Below are 16,994 nucleotides of genomic sequence, written 5' to 3'. Positions count from 1 at the left end.
CAATTCAATATGAATTTAAGCGAAGCCATTTATTACAGAGACAAGCCTCCTTATATATACAGTTATTTCTTGATCACGCGTCCACATTCCAAACATGCATTGGCTGATCGGATATTGTCCATGTTCACGGGCTGTCCATGCGCCCCAGGCTCACTGCTAATAGGTCCGTTGATTTACACCACGTTGGGGCCTTGTTATTTCGGAGTTGCTTCTCTCCCACGGCAGGTCCTGTTCCCAGCCTTGAAATTCCTGGCTGGTTCAGTAACAAATTTCCATCTAACAGCAACCCTTCCACAACTCAGCCTCCAGAAAATCCCACAAATCTCCCACAATATGGATATACAGAAATGGATGCAAGTTATATGCTGCAGCAAAATTAGGCTGAAAAATATTTTTCTGTAAGGTAGTTTGCTGAATCAAACCCAAACTGTGCTATTGCCTCCAAACACTGTTGGTACTTAAGGTATCACAGCCCCCCTTCCATGATCTGTAAACTCTCCTCTTCCACTCGAGCTTACCCAGCAGTTCCCTGTTTAACCACGCAGGTCTCCTGGCTCCCTTCCTTGACTTCCTACGTGTCGGGATGCTCTGATCTTGTGCCCAGTAGAAGCAGTCCCTGAACACTAACCATCTTGGGCCCCTTTACCCTCAAGCAGCCTTGCCCATGGGATTTCCCCCAGCAATTGCCTGAAAAGGCCAAAGTTTGCCCTGCTGAAGTCCAGGGTTGCAATTCTGCTTGCTATTCTGTTCCTGCCACACGAGATCCTGAACTCCACCATCTCACGGTCACTGCAACCAAGGCAGCCCTCAACCTTTACTGCTTCGACCAGACCCTCCTTGTTAGTGAGGATGAGGTCCAGCAGTGCACCTCTTCTAGTCGGATCCTCCACCCTTTGCATCAGAAAGTTCTCGTCAAGGCACTGGAGGAACCTCCTGGACTGTGTCTGGCCGGCCGAGTAGTCCCTCCAACAAACATCAGGGAAGTTAAAATCCCCCACCACAACCAGGGCTGTGAGGCTGCTCTCAGCTGTCTGTAGAAGGCCTCATCAACTTCCTCACCCTGATCTAGTGGGCTGTAATAGACACCCACAATAGTATCAGTCAAACAAGCATTAAAACTGCCCATGTTATAATAATCTTCAACACATTATGATGTAAGTCATCTGCTTCCAACTACTCTTTGCCCAGCATGCTGGTCCATGGTCAGACAGATTAAACAAATTCCAGTCATTCTTTTGAAGGTAAGACGACATGTGGTATAACAGCACACACCTGGTGAATTCCTTATATACTCCTAAAATGAGTTCAAGGCATATGTTCTCTCGTGACCCAGATATCATCTACCATTAGAAGTAGCCAGTCCTGCCAGTTCCTCCCCATCCCAGTCACGTCAGCATCCAGCCACAGAGACGTGACTCGGCCTTCACGCAAACCCTCTGCAAACCAGTTTGAGATGGGTTTTGATAACACCGGCCAGGCCTTCATCTGAAGCTGGCAAAAGTTATGAAAGCAAAGATGTAGCATATCAACAGCATATAGTTTACAGTTATGATAAAGAAAGAAGAATTGTTTTGCTATAAATAGCAGTTTTGTCAATATCAGCCTCACAATGAAAAGCACCTGAGTCAAAAAGCCAAGGTATGAGTTAATTCAAATCAGACTTTATGATTTAAACAAGCATTCCTACGTCCCCTAAATATGGGTGCCCTGTGAGCACCTTTTCTTTGCAAGGCTTTCTCAGTGACACAGCCCTACCTGAGCACATCAGCTCGAGGTAAGTTCTGGATTCCTCTCAGGGGATGCTCTCCTGGGCTGGGACTCACCCCGCCACATGAGCTCATTTCCTGCCCAGCTCACGTGGGATTCCTAGGGCTGAGCTGGAGGTGCTGGCTCCTTGTCCTGCTCTCCAGGGAGGCATGAGTGGGGAAGATTATCTTGCCTTTTCTCCTGGGAAAAGATGGAGTATTTTATGAAGCTGATGACCATTTGGGGAATCTTCATCATTACTAAAGACGAGATTAAAATTTTAGCAGTTTAATACAACTCTAAAAAGCTGATTACACAGCTGTACAGGAACTATCAACTATGGAGAAGGCTGATGAATCGACACACACAAGGTAAGTGCGGCTTCTGAACGGGTATCTCGAAATGTATGGAGGACAGGAAGGCGAACCACTGAAACAGATGTGAATGCAGACAAGAAAATATGCTGTTAGCTTTTAGATGAGTATTTGGTTAATGAACATGAACCAAACATGAAGTACCTGCAGTAGAACTTTTCTCAGGACAGAAGCAGTCTTTTGAAGCTATCTTGTGCCTGTAATATTCTTTGCTGCTTAAATGTGTCCTTTGGCAAAAGAGGAGAAAACAAACCAGAAAAGGGATCTGTTTTCTACCGCTGTGGAAGGAGCTACAAAAGAAAGTTTAGGAAACTGAAATCCTGACTGATAATAAGCTACCAAGTACTTTCCCCACCTCTTTTATTTGCTTCCCTGTTTGAAATGAATGTGCTCGCTTTCTTGAGCTCCTTTTTGGAGCTGTTCTGTTTGGGGTTCTTTGGCTGGTGATTGTGCACAACTTCTAGCTGCAGGCTGTCAAAACCAGAGTAAGAACATAGAATTATTTTGGTTGGAAGAGACCCTCAGGGTCATAGAGTCCAACCACAACCTAACTCTAGCACTAAAAACTGCTTTAAAGCAGGTTGTTTGTTTTTCCACCTTTAACCTTGTTCTCCGCAAGTCAGCATTTTTGAGCGACTACCTTTAGAAAAGGAACACTCTTCTTTAAGTTTCTTTTGCTTTGCATTTTAAGCCTTCTGTTCACTTTTTTTAGTCTCCTTTGCTTTGCAGGAGCTGTTTTTGACGGAGGGTGACCCTGTCACCTCTTACCACCTGTCCCAATGTTACAATATGGTTTTGCTTCCGTTCCATTGGCTTTTGGGGTTCGATCCAGTTGTTGCTATTTGGGGTGCTGCCCTTCTCCCCTCTTCCTCAAGTCACTGCATTCCCCATGCAGGGCCTCATGCCTGCTGGGAGGGGCCGAGTCACCACAGCAGGGACTCGAACCCACACCCCTGCCTTACACCCAGTGTTTTATCCATTAGGCCCCTGGGGCTCCATTGAGCTGCTTCTACACTAGGGGTGATGCAGGCAAGACAGCATAATTAGAACTGCTATTAAGGTCTCTTTGTAATCACAAAACAGTACTTGGACTGATAAGAAGCATGTAAGACCTCAGGCTGGGGCATCTTTTCTTTTTTAATTTTGCTTTTTGTTGGTTAATACCCTATAAAACATCAAACCCCCGAGATTTTCACCCCAAACTACTACAGTAATCCATGCAAGCTATGATAATTTAGATATTGTGGTGGAGTAGTGGAAGGATGAGGTGATGCAAGGACAAATGACTTCTTGGGGTGGGAGGGAAATATGGTTTTGCATGATGTCATGTACAGAGTGACATAAGAGCAGCTTGGGAAGCAATTTTCTTGGCCACAACACTTTGGTTCGGTTGTTGAATGCAGATATCCTGAACCTGATAAAAACAATCAGTTGTGGGGAACAAAAGCTCTTCTTACAAGCCTCACTAAATTGAAGAGATTCACAGAAAAGATAGAAACTGTAATTTTTTTAAGCATGATAAATGCTGCTTAGTTGAAAAGGTCAAGGTTGTATCTCATGCTTCACCAGTGACCTATATCTGAGATTAAAGAGTTACCTGGTGCCTATGCTGAAATACTATCTTGTTACTTGCAGTTAATTATGTAACTGGTCTCACCTGTTCTGATTCCATGCTGGCTTCCTCCAGTTTCTTTTTTGTCTCCTCTTTATATTTCTTCAGTTGTTCGAGTGGTTTTTTCTAATTGCAATATAATGGAAGGACTCACCAGTGTTTACTTTTTCCATTAACTGTTCCCTTCAAAAAGAAACAAATTCAGTTATTCATGTTTATATTTAATATACAAGATTAAAAAAAATATAAAAGACAATTACAGTACAAATACATTCGTCTTGGATATACTCTGCGCCACTGTGGTTTAAAGATTGGAATGTGTTTTCTAATATTTCATATTCCCTTTAAATAAAGGAGGTTCAAAACAGCTATGCCAGGTAAAGAGCCTTTTTGGAAAAAAACACTTTATGACAACTTACTCTCCTTCAGAAAATTAAATGCCTAAGTCTGTTTAGACATAGAATGAGGAGATTAAAACTGCACTTACACTTAGGTTTGAAGGGGTTTTTTTGAAAAAAAAAAATGTTCTTTGCCAACAGTGAGTGCGTTTGGGTTGTGAGGTAAACCTTTTGACACTAAGTATTAAGAGGAGTGATGAAAGCAATTCCTTGGGCTCTTTTCCCCCTAGAACTTGATTTCTATCCCCAGTCTGATGTCCTTTGTTCTGAAGCACTGAATGTAAGAGTGCAAGCACTACACAGCAACACATTCTCTACCACAATTAATTGAGACTGAGTGACATCTTCCACTGACGTTTTCTTCAGGGAAAACAGTAACAGAAACGTAAGACTGAAATACCAGAGAAACATAAGTTCTTGAAAGACAGAGAAGACATTGAGAACTGGGTGAACTAAAGTCATGAAAATGAGAGAATTACAAATCTCAAATATTTTTATTCTTGATTTGCTACGTAATTTTTTTTAATTGACAAAATAACAGATTCTTATTATCAGAAGAATTATTAACATCTTACTGACAACAATCTATCATAAACTCATTTTTCGAGCTGAGTACGCTCTTTAACTACGTCAGAAATGAAAACGCCTAAAAGCAAGTCTGTCAACCCTCAAAACTATATGTTTTGTACCTTGGATGCAGTTGTCACCTCCACAGCAGTACTCTGTCTACGAGCTGCTTCTTTTTGCCTTTCCTTCAGCCTCTTTTGTGTCACTTGGGTGTTACCACAGAATTATCTCGGCTGGCAGGGTCCCTCAGGATCGAGCCCGGCCGTCACGTGACACCCCCCCCGCATGCGCGCCAACGGCCGCGGCCGTGCAGGCGCGGGGCATGCCGGGAGCTGCGGTCCCGCTTTGGGCGGGAAGGCGCCGAACGTACCTGAGGCGGCGGTACCTGAGGTGGCGTTACCTGAGGTATCGGTACCTGAGGCGGCGGCGACCCGGGGTCCGGCTGCACCCTCTGGTGTCGCCGGTAAGCGGGGCCATGGGATTCACACAGGAGATTCGCTTTTCCTCTCCCGCTTCCCTCCGCCCCGCGGTGGGGATGCCCGCGGAGGCTGCGGAGTTATGCGCCGCTTTCACCTCGTGATTAGATAGCTGTGAGGAACGTTTAACAAAGAACTGTTGTTTTGACATAACTGAGGACCTGGCCCCTGACCCCAGCAGGGGGGAAGGACCAAGAGACATCGGACTATGAATCCTTAATGTAAAACACAGTCTCTTCGCCGAATATATAGACACCTGTATACGTACTGATACCTGTATTTATAAGTTAATTTAGGGGGAAGGACCGAGAGACATTGGACTATGAATTCTTAATGTAAAAGACAGTCTCTTCCCAGAATATATACTGACACCTGTATATACCTGTATTTACAAGTTAATTTAGGAGGAAGTGTAGCCAAAGTACCAGGAATCCATATTGATAAGGGGAAGGATATTTTATTGTGTCGGGGTAGTCTGTAAACCCTGAAGTACCCAAGCAATAGGGAACAGGGGAGGGAAATTGCAGCTGGGATTTTGGGGGGATATAAGCAGGGGCTTTTTGCCCTATTGTGTGTGCCTACCTTTAGGTAGAACACCCGGTCTTGCAAAATGGTCATTAGAATATGCTTTGCTGAGAGATCCTACCTGGATCTATTATATTTGCAAAATAGTTGTTTCCTACAATAGCTCTTTCAGTGAAGTGTGTTTTACAACAGAACACCGAAGTGTTTTAAGGTTCAAAGGTGTTTAAAATCAGCTTGTGGGATATCTGGGCTCAAGGCTCCCCAGGGAGGACACTCTGCAGGAGCACACGGACCTGTGGGCTGGTCCTTATTTGTGATCAATTTACTGCGTATCAAATGACATGTTCACTTGCAGCTGTAGGCACGCTCACTAAGGGCTCTGCTTCTGTAGTCCTGGTGCCTGTTTGACACAAGGTTATTTGCTTTCTGTCTGTGTTTAGTTTTGCAAATGAGAAAAAAGAAATCACAACTAAGTGCTGCAAGTTTAAAACAAAAGATGGGTCTTTTGTTACATTGGGAGTCGCTGGTTTATTTGCATGAACCCTTGGACCAAAGAAGTAGAATTCATTGTCTCAACAAATACAGTGGTTTCATAAGTACTTCTCCCTTGGCAGAAGTGTGTAAATGTTGATTGCTTTGCCCTGTTTTCAAATGATATTTGACCTACCACAATATTCAAGAAGAGACTGGACAACATCCTCAGACACATGGCGTGAACTGTGGGGTTGTCCTGTGCAGGGACAGGAGTTGGACTTGATGATCCTTGTGGGTGCCTTCCAACTCAGGACAGTCTATGATTCTATACTTAACTGGTCATGCAAGTCGCTTAATACCAATCAGCAACCTTGCTGAGTTATTGTCTCCACGTCTGAGGTGTCAATCTTTTAAAAACGTGCCACTTGCTGACTTTCATTTTTATAGAGAGCGGAAAACTGACTTTGTAGCCTGCCTGTTAGAACATACAGTTGCAAAACTGGAAATGTGGTGTCTGAAGCAGGCATCAATGCTGCAACCATTAAGCATTAGATATGCTGAGGACTCTAGCAAAGGTACTTAAGATACCCATACTAGAGATTTACAATCTCCTTTTCACTTTTGGCAGCTCATCGGACCTCTGAGGGGCATCTGTGTACGACTTCACTATTCCCATGCATTGAATAGGGAACGTGAGCCCCTAATTCCCAGTCAAGGACTTTGTGCAGCCTGTGGAACACCTGGGATCGAGCATCACTCAGCGTGCAGTGCAGCAACATCCTAATACGTTTTGACAACCTGTCGCTTGGGCTCAGCTTTGCCTGAAGCTTCTAATATGTTGAGGTAAAAATGTTTGGGATGAGCTGTTTTGTAGGACATGTTGAGATCCTATTGTTATAACTGGAAGTGAAAAGTAGGTTTTTTTTAAAAGATTTGAAATGTGTCTGTAGATGGCAGCAAAGAGGAACAGTATTTATTGGAACATCTAAACATGGTGACTACGCATTTTATAATTTGTGCAACTGCAGCTGGTGGCTATCCATTAATGCGGAAAATTTTACATTCTGTTGATGAATATAATTGCTTTGATTTAAGAATCTTTTGGCATGACTTTTATTTTGGAGGAATAATTGCAGCTTTTCTGAGCAGAGAGAGTGACGCTGCGGGCAGACCAACACTGCATTCGATCAGTAATACGTGCGTAATAAAAAGATGCTCAGCTGCTGTAAAGTTGTCATTGCTCCACTTGAGAATCTGCTCCAGGAAACCTTTGCTGGGGGGACATTGCCAAGAGGTTTATGAAGAAATGTGGGATGTGAGAGAATATAAAGATCAGTAAGGAAAAAGGAGATTTAAAACTATAAATTAAGTAACTCCTAAACTTCTCACCTAACAAAGAGATGCATAAATAACATTGAATATTAAAAGTAACATTGGTTTTATTGTACAGTTTCTTGGTAGTTACTGGTGTTATACTTAGGCAGTTCTTTAATCAGAGGGTATTGATACAGCAGTAATGCAGGGATGCTTTGTTTACGCAGTAGTATAGGGAGTGAGAACATAAAAGAGCAACTGATATGTGGGTCGAATGGAAACTGTATTTGAGAGATTCATGAGCTGAGGTAAGGTAACAACATTTGACACATAGTTAATTCTGAAGGCACTGTAGAATTTTTGGAACAAACAGATTAAACGCTATTCTTAATTTAGTTTGCACTAAAAGAGCTGATTGATCTGAGCTTTTTATTCATATTCTTTATTTTACTTTCAGAAGTTGGTGTCTACTTCAATAACAGTAACTTCATATAAAAAATGCAGGAGTAAAATGTATACATCAAACTGTATGTGGCACGTTTTTCATGAGAAACTTTTAAGATGTCAACTGTGATCAAAGAACTGAGTGTTGAAAGCTGCGGTTAAACAATTTGATGTCCTTTTCTGCTCCAAATATTCTGCCCAACAGTTTCACAGGAGTATACAAAATAACTTTAAAATGGTATTTTCTTTTATTTTTAATGTTGTTTGTATGGCAATAGGAGATGGGACAGGCAAGTGTGTTATGACAGATCACCTACTTTTTCTTCAAATCGGTATAATTTCCACAGTAGATTCCCACCTACATATATGCCTGGTGGAATCATCATTAGTGCATGAAGTTTCAAGATAACCGGTGATATAAGAATGTTTTGGGTTGTGGTTTAGAACACAGGTGTATTTTTGTTTCATATCAAAACACCCGTGCTTTGTGTGACGTGTGCAGCAGCTCACATATCTCAGTAATACTTTCATGTGAATTACATATATTAAAATTTGGGTAATTCATATAAAGTTTTTATTATTTCAGCAGTTTTATGGCTCTAGTTTATTTTTATATATTGTCTCCAACCAGCTTTTCAGTCTAACTTTAAATTTTTCAGGGAATGAGACTTTCCCTGGGAAGTTCTTCTATATTCCAATAGAGCTCATTGCTCAAAGATGCTGTAAGGCTTTTATTTTCTGTAATGGCATTTCTGTTAGTTACAGCTTTTTTACTCTTCTGATAATTCCATTTCTACTTAGATTTGCCATGTGTTTATAGATAACTATGTGCTACAACTATCATAGTTAGCCAAGTTTTATGGCAGCATATGTAAGATACTTTCCTTCTTCATAGTTTTGTTATCTTTCTTGAATTCCTTCCACTGTTTTGTGGTAGGACTGAACTCTTTGTTCAAGGTGGAATCTGAGCTGCCAGCACTTCTGCAGTACTTGCCTTTAGAATTCTTTTCATCTCACTCAATTACTTGCTTATGCAGAACTCTTTGGTATGAAGGTAAATCAGCGAGCAAACACTAGTACAAAGATCTCTATTTTGGATTCCTTGGATGGTCTGAGAGAATGCTGCTGCAGTACATGGAACTTGCAAGTTTGAGTTGAGAGATGGGATAAATCAATTGTTAAATTTGGTCTGTTTGTCCATCCAGGTCAGCATTCTGCAAAAGAAAGTACTTTGTAGGAGTAAGGGCCTCAAATCTATTCTGTCACTGCTGTAAGTCTGCTTTTCTCCAGTGTTGCTTCAATTAGTTTTTCCCCTTCTAAATTACCCTTTTTCGTTGCATCAGATACAAGTTGTAGAAGTTGTTTGCTCAATGTTTCCTCTTCAGAACCTGTTGTGATTTTTCTTCATCCTGTCTGGCACGTTTTATTGTTAACGAGATACTAACTCCTGACTTTGCTTGGCACATGTTGCCGGGCTCCAATGTGCTTTAATTTAATTCTCATGAAAACATATATGTGTTTAATTAATTAATTTTATTTTTATTCTCACCGTTTGTACATTTAGAAGGGTATCAACAGAAATATGCTGAAAGCACTGTTCTTTGATCCATCCTTAAAACTCTCCTACACTGTTACATCTGCAAAACTTGGTGAGAATTCAGGTTATCGGTCTAACTCAACCACTGTGCTGGTTTACTGGCTGTAACTCTGTACTTTGTGCTGTTTGCATCCATCTGCTCCGTGTAGCAACCCGATCTTTAGGAAAGCTGGAGACCAGCTTTTGAGTGGAGTGGCATGAACAGATCATCCCCAGCTTAGTGTTATTAGCCGCTATAGACTCTTACAGTAAGTATATTATTAGCTATATTACAGAATGATATAGCAGTATACATATCTTTTCTTCCTTGTGCTGCCAGTATTGATAATAAGTATTTTGTATACCACATAAACAATGTTCTGTTTTTATCTCTCTGTGCTTACCTGCCTCTGATCTGCCATCCTTTTCCCCTCCTCCTCTTTTTTATAGTGAGCTAACACAATATTTGTGCAGTTCGACAGCTTTGTCTCGGGGAAAGAGGGATAATAGTCAATAGTGAACATAAACAATAGCAGAATCCTTAGATATCCAGCTCGAGTGTTAAATCAGTACTGCTGACAGAAAGTCATCTTTTTTTGCCAGTATGGTATAAGGATGTTTATGCAAACCAATGAGCATAAAGTTAATGTTTCCATGAAGATGCTATTGTATTAAAATATTAATCAGCAGAAGACCACTTTTGTTTTCTGGTTTCCTACTTACCTTGTCATTTTTGCCACAGTGTAAAATTAATGTACAATGCTAATACTCTGATTTATTTCATACAGTGTAGACCAGAGCAAAAAGGAGTTCCACAGGCTTTCATGTGCCTTGACACAGAAGTCTAGTGCCAGTTTCGATTTTGCAGGCCCCTGAAGATCTTCTCACAGGGCTAACTCATGTAGTGCAAAATGTAAGGGGGCCCCAAGCCAAGGAAAGCCAGCTGACATACTTGAGGTTGTCTAAAATGGCCCTCTGTAAGCAACTGAATTCCATTGGTGGTGTCCAAGTGATAATTTGCATGTATTGGGAGGAAAATAAACAGGTTAGGTGATTAGTAGTGTTCCATTCCTCTTCCTTGAATCATTTACTTGTGGTTAAGATAAGTTTTATGAAAACATAATTCAGCTTGGTATGACTAATTTAAATTTCTTCTGTTTGTTTTCCTATCTGAGATAGTCTGTAAGACCAGTAGCACCTTTAGAAGGACTGATTATGGTGATGGACTAACATTTAATAAGAAATATGCAAGGAGGTGAATCTGTCTGTATATGTGTGTGTAAATACATATATGCAGAAAACATAGCAGTAAACTTGTATCAAAGTTATTTAGCTAAGTCTTCCCACTTTTTGACAGGACACAGTGAGTTACTAAGTGCTTTTCCATCCTGTTGCTTTTTCAGAGAATACTGATTTTTTTTGGTGTGCTGTTGAGCCCAGACTGAAAGCTTTAAACAAATGTAAAAAGCCTTGAAGTTTGGGTGTGTATAAATACAGTTCTGATTGATTCTCACATGTAGTTTATCTTTACGGTCGACTCCAGTACCTGTAGTTCAGAACACTGTCAAAAACATTTGAAATATAAACACAGGTTCTGTAGCTGTATTCTGTTTTTACTTTGTAGGCACATAAGAATTCTCTAGTTAAAATGTTGCAAAGATAAGACTTATTTCTCCTGCTTTGGTTTTCCTTTCAATGTCTTACAATTTCAGTAATTAAAAAATGAACATGCTGCATACATCACGTACAATGTTCTGGCTATGAAAGTTCTTATTCTCTACAAAACAGAGGATGCAAAACTACTTGTCAGTATTTTCTGTGCAGCTTTGTGGACAGGATAAATGACGGTCTTCTCAAACTTCATCGTAACAAATATTTCAATAGACAATATTTCTAGTGTATAAATGCATATATGAAAGCGTGGAACACTTGTAAAAGAATAGGCATTTTATCTGTATTCTATTAATTCACTTGAAGAAGGGTCTGATAAGATGGCAGTTTAAGCAGTATATTGATTCTGAATCAGAACTCTCACTTCTAGAAATCAGGAAATGGGCTAGAGAGCACTAGACCAAGGGACAATCAATATCTGGAAAATGTGTCAGTTTGCTGTCGAGCTCCTCTTTGAGAAGTTTGCAAAATATGAGATGGCACACACCTTTAGGAGCGTGTAAAAGCCTTATTGCTTTAAATAAAGAACGTTTTCATGCTCCCGGGTTTATTGCAGCAAATAGTTATTAGCCAAAGTGCTGCTGCGTACAGTACTAAGAAATTAGGACAAGAAATAATGACAACACTTCGATATCATTCCTGATTCACTCTGAGACATGGGAGCAGAATCAGCTTCTATCTTAACTGGTTTATATCAGCCCATCCGACCAGCTCCACATCTCCAGGGCTTTAGCATTAAAAACCTGATGTGGCACTAGATGTTCTTTCCTTTTTACCTTTCAGTGACAAGTACCCCCTTTTCGGGCACTGCACTGAGAGAAATCAAAGTGACATTGTACGTGACAAGTTAATGCATAAATTTCAGCAGATTTGAAGATATATGCCAAGTCTAAATGACATCTAAACCAGTTAAACATGATAGTCCTGCAATGACAGAAGTGTTTGTCATTATTGCAGTTGTCACTCTTTGCACCTCTTTCACTGAAATCAAGTGAAATCACACCAGAACATTTGGTACATTTAGATTATAGAACAGTGACCCACACCCCTGCTGAGAAGCAATATTTCATGTAAGCAGAGTACAGTGAGTTCTTCTAGATGTTTGAATCCATTTCGAACAGCTTGTCAGTAGTACTCCTGCACACAGTAACATTCCTTATTTACATCTGTGTAATTCAACAAAGTGTGAGACAATTTTATAACTTTTGTGAAAATGAAAGAAAAATTCTATTCTCTGTAGATTTCTCTCTTTTCTCATGCTTTAGGAGCTGGCAGTGGAAATGTTGATTTTTAATGTAAGAAAAACATTGTATGAATACAAAAAGATTTATAATAGCTTTTATTGTTTTTCATATTATGACTTTATATACGTTCTGACTACCTGGCTGAAAATCTCCACTCCCAATATGTAATATCACAAGTTTCAGTTGTTAAATCAATAGCAATGCTCTTAGTAATTTTTTTTAATATTTTTAAATTCAAATTTTGAAAGCTGTAAATCCCATTTAAGTGCTTTTTGTAAAATAGAATTAAATTCTGAGCAAGGGTTTGCCTCTTGCCTTAATGCCAGTGACACATCAGCTTAACGTATCCACTGGCCTATTTTTGAAGTGCAGGAGTCTCTAAGGGTAAGAAAGACACTGACATGATAAAGGAGGTAAATGACTATTGTGCTTTCAATTTGTTACTGGAAGAACGATTCTCCTTCAGAACAAGTGAACAGCAAAGCAGGAGAACCTCGTCAGATAGTAAGATAACTAGCGGCAGATTTAAACCTTGCATAGAAAACAAAGGCATCGTGCAGGATACATTGCATTTTAATTTACATTTTGTATTTGAGTTCAGGAATTGTTTATGCCGTCCTTACGAGGAACGTTTTCTTTTCGAATATAATTAAAATTCAGTGTATATTTTTGGGAGGGATTTTGCCTTCATTACGCACCAAACCTGCATGGTGCACTCTTTGAAGTGCTGTCCTATTTTTGTGTGAATAACCAGAGACTGCCGTACAGCTTTGGTGAGCGTGGCCCAAATCCCAGAGCTGCAGACTGACACGTGCAGTAAACCAGATGCGTGCACAAAGGGAGAACACGGCTTGCCTTTTTTCCTTTTCACTTCAGATTCTTGTGTCCACTTCATATAGAATTCATTCAGTGAAGGGAGGGCAAGTGTCATTTATCTGCATGAAAGTGGTCGTGGTTCTGTGGGGACTGACCCACAGGGCTGAGGGATTTGAGCCTCGATTTGTCAGCAGCAGGGAAAATTAAGCCTTTTTTTTTTTTTGCAGCTAACACTTTTAATTATCTTGAATAGCAGAGTTTAATTGATATTTGAAACTTAATACATTCAGCAAACTATATCACTCTGCTCATTGTTTTGAATGTCCTGAAGTTAATTAATCAGTTTTCTTTTTCTCAACTGGCTGTCATTTTTGCTGATGTACTTATGAAAAGGTGATAGTCTGATTTAAAAGGCTTAACTGCATTTGCAAACAATGCAGGGTTTTCTGTACTTCCAATGGTGCAGCATTTAATTACATTAAAAAGCATTTGCCCTAAATACTACTTTATAAAAGACTATTTATCCCTTCAGAGCTTGTTTCCTTAAATGCCGACTGACAGATTTTATGTTCTTAAGTCTCTACATCAAACTGCAGACAACATCCTGGTTCCTGCTCAAAAAAGTATTGATGAATAAATGCTGTTTATTTAAAGAGAACATTAAAATTGTTCCGCTAACGCTGACCTTTGACAGTCTGCTCATGCCATATGGAATTTGACGTTTTTCTCATGATTTTTTTTAAAAAGCACAAATAAGTACTTTAGCACTGGAGACTTTGTAAGTGACTTTTCCTGCCACTTACAAAGATTTGTGCGATTATGGCAAGAATGCATAATTGCGTTCAACAGGGCAGTGTCAGACCAGAGTTGGAATATCTTTCAGTAACTGATAGGCTGCAGGATGGAGGTTCTTACCTGCATGGTCAAAATTACTGAATCACAGAAAATACAGAAAGAATTAAATGTTGGCTTTTCCTGAGGTCTGTAGCACTTACTAGCTGAGTTTACTAGGGCACAGTTTTTGTCCTACATATTTTGTAATCAGAATTCATAACTGTGTACACCAGAAGTGTATAATATGCTGTAATCTCTCTATCAAGGTGATCACTACTCTTTATAGAATTTGTGGCCAAACACTGTTGTGATCATTTGCTCTGGTTTCCTGTGGAAAATATCTCAGAAGTGCTTTGGTCATAATTCATGCTACCTTAGGGCAGAAGGATGGACTAGACCTATATGAGTAAATCTATGGTCCAGAGCCCCTGGTGATATCCTAGACAAGAGATAATGGCTTCATCATGTGCAAATAATTGCATTTACAAAAAGCAAAGTAAAACCTCATACGAATACATTTTTGTGCGAGTTAGCAGCTATGTGGCAAAGTCAGAAATTATCATTATAATTTTTCTAATGAATATTTTAAATGAAGCTGGTACATATGGTAATATTTTAATTTAGCAGAACTTACTTTTCCTAAATGTTAAATATTTTTCATATGCCTTCTAACCAACAAAACAATACATTTTCCATAGTGGTTTTTTTTTTTTATCTGGCCCTTGGATTTTACAGCAGGTTTGGAAGCAGTGCCCTAGATGACCTCTGTCTATTCATTCCCATCTTTTCCATTTGAAAAAAACTGGGAAACCTCTGAACATACACAGAATGGAAAACTAGAACTTGGTGGCCGGGTGCTTGTATAGTGTCAGGTATTTTATACGAATGTATGCTGGTTGAGAATCTGATATCAGAATTCTGGGGCTCTAGCTGAGGAGCTGTTTTGCCAAAGTGAAGCTTCTTTATTGAACTATACTGTATGTGTAAAATAATAATGATAAAAACACTTAATGCCAGAGCAGCAGTGAGGTTTTTGCTGAGCCCTGCTGCTAAAGTAATGAAGTTTGCATTAATCTGTTAAATCAAGAAACAGCATCTTCCCTGAGCAGAGTTCCAATGGAGCACATTGGGAAAGGTCTTGGAGGTAGAATAGCCATCATTTGCAATGCACCACTCTTGCTCTGTAAAGTATGTGAACACCTAAACACTGTAAAGATACTTTTTTAATAGAGCTGCTAGTAAATTTACAGTTGAAGTAGGTTTTAAGTACCATTCTTCACTTGCTATGTTAGAGGTTATTTACTATTCCATGAGGTTTCAGTAAAGTGGTGACATGGAAAAACAGGACTACAGAGCCATTTCATGGGTTTATTATAGTGGAAGAAGCTCAGTTCCAACATTTATGAACTTATGAATTGCAATGATTAGGTGACACTTATGGAAAGGAAAAACAAATAAACAAAAACCTCCAAAAAAAATGATGGAACCCTTCAATTACATATTTTTCCAGTATACAAAACCAATGGGGAAACTTTAAGCCCTTTGTAGCAATAGTGGCAGGGAAATCTGTTGCTACATTGAAATGGCGATTGCAAAGGAATTAAGCCTTGTGGATTAAAATATTGCAAATTATTTTTTTTTTTCCAGTGAGCTGAATAGATGCACTCAAATACATTTATAATAAACAAACAAAAAAACCCCACCATCTGTCTATAAAAGCAGAATTTAACCATAGGGTCTTACATGGAATTTAAAAATCAAGCTTTTACAATATAACATAAAAACTTTATGTTTGGCTGACTCATTATTGCCAAATTTTGGGTTAGGATTTTCACTGTAAACAACTTTCCTATGACTTTTCTATTGCCTCAAACAATCTGCTGGGAAAAATTCGTGACCTACTTCAGTCTGATATTGTATCTAGATTGGGGTCCATTGTGGAATAAATGAAATATACAATCTTGAATGAAAAAGTTACATCTTTTCCTACGCAGTCACAACATATTATGTTCCAGACCTTGATATCCTCTCTAATACTCTCTTGGATAAAATTTAAAAGTGTAAGGTATCTTATGTGAATCCAGAAAACTGTATATTCAGTTCCAGTCCTCTGGTTAAAAGATTTGAGAAAATACTGAGTCCTGGACACGTTCCAATCGGGGACTGATAAATCTTTGCTTAATTGAGCGTCAGCCATATGGTGCAGTTCAAAAGGTCTAGGCAAAAATGTGCTGCTGCTGCTGCTTTATTTTTAAGCTTTACATTAGTGTGCTTGCTGTGGGAGAAACAATATTTCTTTTCCTGCCACTTTCTGTTCAACTTTGCACTTCTCAGAAAAAACTAGATGAAATACCTGAAGGAAATACTAGCTTCAGTAAGCTCCTCCAAATCCTGTGTAATTTGAGGCAAAGGTTTAACAAATATACACTAATGGTATTCTCCAAAATATCCCAAGTTGTAATCATAATGATTTTTAAATAGTTACATAGCATGAAATATTTTTTCTCAGAATGTCATACCTACCTTGGTGGAAATGTTATAACTTCGTGTGAAAGCGGTAGCTCGATGCCTCAATATCACTCATTATTTATAGGAATATTATGTGGAGCTGATGTTTTCTGCAGTAGTATATTATAGCACTTTATGAAAGTTATTCAGACACCTTTGATAATAGTGTACTAAAGTACCACGAATTACCCATCAAGGCTAAACTAAGTAACATTTACTCCTCTTTTTTTAGCAGTGCTGTTAATCACTCCACAGTTCTTATTTGGGCCTTATTTCCCACACTCTGTACTGTATTTTTATTTACTCTGTAAAGCCAAATATTTGTTGTTCTTTGTCAGCATGAAGAGTTCTAAGATTGTTGCTGCCCCTAATGTTCTTTGCTACTATAATTTCTTCTAGATGTATTGGGTTTGTG

The 16,994-nt window shown here is 39.3% G+C and overlaps 1 protein-coding gene and 1 long non-coding RNA gene across 3 annotated transcripts in view; one reads left to right on the top strand and one right to left on the bottom strand.

Annotated features, from left to right (window-relative positions):
- Positions 1–10: 10 nt before the first annotated feature.
- Positions 11–4,960, bottom strand: LOC136103262 (uncharacterized). Of its 2 annotated transcripts, XR_010651579.2 has the most exons (4): positions 4,820–4,960; positions 3,778–3,915; positions 2,265–2,410; positions 11–1,947 (listed from the first exon to the last, which is right to left on the bottom strand). It is a non-coding gene; the product is annotated as an uncharacterized lncRNA (long non-coding RNA). The 2 variants fall into 2 exon arrangements; XR_010651580.2 differs by lacking the exon at positions 2,265–2,410.
- A 1,840-nt stretch (positions 4,961–6,800) lies between these two features.
- HECW2 (HECT, C2 and WW domain containing E3 ubiquitin protein ligase 2) overlaps positions 6,801–16,994 on the top strand; it is a 126,350-nt gene continuing 116,156 nt past the window's right edge. The window contains exon 1 of the mRNA XM_065840657.2: positions 6,801–7,015. The gene's annotated coding sequence lies outside the window, so the exon portion shown is untranslated. The remainder of the gene's footprint in view (positions 7,016–16,994) is intronic.

The sequence above is a fragment of the Patagioenas fasciata genome, chromosome 7 (assembly GCF_037038585.1).
Source record: "Patagioenas fasciata isolate bPatFas1 chromosome 7, bPatFas1.hap1, whole genome shotgun sequence".
NCBI lineage: Eukaryota > Metazoa > Chordata > Aves > Columbiformes > Columbidae > Patagioenas > Patagioenas fasciata.
This window is presented reverse-complemented; position numbering and strand designations above follow the sequence as displayed.